General features: G+C 33.5%; 1 protein-coding gene across 2 annotated transcripts in view; it reads right to left on the bottom strand.

The window, feature by feature from the left end:
• Positions 1-864: 864 nt before the first annotated feature.
• The window catches only part of iqgap3 (IQ motif containing GTPase activating protein 3), a 25422-nt gene continuing 24592 nt past the window's right edge, over positions 865-1694 (bottom strand). For both annotated transcript variants that reach the window (XM_067600256.1, XM_067600257.1), the window contains exon 37: positions 865-1694. This exon is cut by the window's right edge and continues 214 nt beyond it. The gene's annotated coding sequence lies outside the window, so the exon portion shown is untranslated.

Raw genomic sequence — 1694 nt, 5'->3', positions numbered from 1 at the left:
TTTCAAACTCAAACAAAGTATTTTTGTAAGTCTGTCAGCAGAGAGAAACGTCTCTGATGAAGCTGTAATCTATTTTTCTTCTTTCACTTTGATTGTAACTCAGCTGTGGAATAAACATTTGTTTCATGTTCAGATCAGTGTCTTCATGAGTCTCGTCCTCATTGGACGATTCAGCAGCTCAGGATTTATTGTTTATTGTTGTATTGATGTAGAAAAGTCTGACTTCTCTTTGGTTACGTCACTGCCAGTCTTATAACCACAACAGAGAAACAACCTAAATTAGCTTTTTAGCTAATTAGTTATTTATGCTATTGGTTTACAGGTTGTTGTGTCGCCCCAGAAGTGGCCAGAAGTCATTAATAACGCTTTAATAAGTAGTTTTAGTTGTCTAAACTTACCTGAACCACAGAGATGTCAGATCAGAAAACAATCATGATTTGATTTTGTAACAACCATTTGTGACGTTTCTGAAAGTATCGTCGACCTGTTTTGTCGTGTTACATGTTAGCATGTGACATGAAAATAGAGAGGACCAAGAGTAGAACCCAGAGGAACCCCACAGGTCATGAATGCCTTGGCGGTGTTTTCTCTTTGGCTACATCACTGCCAATCTTATACAAAAGATAAACTGCCTTTTAAACTAGATTAGCTATTTGTGTGATGTGTTTGTATCAGTTTGTTAACAAGTGAAAGCAGAAACAAACTGAGAGGATCCTTTTGTTATTAGCAGATAGAGGACTGTATGTTTTACTGTCATTATGTATCATGATGTCACACTGAGCCGTCATATTTACTTATATCATGGGAGATATCAACCAATTGACTAATGAATAATATCATCAATAATCAGAAACAACGACTGAACACATTTAAATATTTATTGGAGTGTAAAGAGTTTGTTAGAGTTCGATTTCGTAAAAAGTTCCCTTTAAAAACAAAGACAAAGAAAAGAGAAAACAGAAAAAACAAACAGACAGAAAATATTTACAGATTTGTAGAGTTATTGATCAGTCACGTATCAGAGCAGTGAATGTTTCTTTTCATTTTCTAAAATTTATTTTTTAGCTGAAACTAAAAACTTCACTGACCAATGAAATCAGTCCAGACTCTAAGGAGTCCTATATGTGTCATAATTCATCTGATCAACTCTTCAGAGGACTTTGAATTAAAACTGGTGTTTGTATTTTTTATTGTTAGTTTTTGAGAGTGTATCTATTAATCTGATCTGACTTTATTGAAAACCAATAAATATATATAATCAACAACAAAACTGTCATCAGTAGAGAGAGAGGATAACAGAGATAGGTGCACAGGGAAGATATCCCACTCTGTATAACTTTTAGTAAGATATAAAGACTGGCGTGAGATACAGAGATATGACTGACAAGAGGTCTCACTCTGTTCACTCAGTAGGGTATAAATATTAAAACAAAGATAAGTGTGCAGAGTAGATGCCTCACTCTGTTGAAAACATACTGAGAAATCACAATGAGTACTGTAGTGAAAACTAAGATGGGCAAATATGAAAGAGGCTTCACTCTGTATTCTGTAGTGAGATACATTATTATGTTATATTGTTTAAAGTATTTGTTGTCTTATGATTATTTTGGCCTCTTGTTACTCGTTAAATGTAATGATTTGAAAATAATGTAACTAATAATCATGCTAATAAAGATTATTTGAGTGACTGATTA

Source organism: Thunnus thynnus, chromosome 10 (genome assembly GCF_963924715.1).
Source record: "Thunnus thynnus chromosome 10, fThuThy2.1, whole genome shotgun sequence".
Classification (NCBI taxonomy): domain Eukaryota; kingdom Metazoa; phylum Chordata; class Actinopteri; order Scombriformes; family Scombridae; genus Thunnus; species Thunnus thynnus.
Note: the sequence above shows the minus strand (reverse complement) of the source record. Positions and strands in the feature narration are given on the sequence as shown.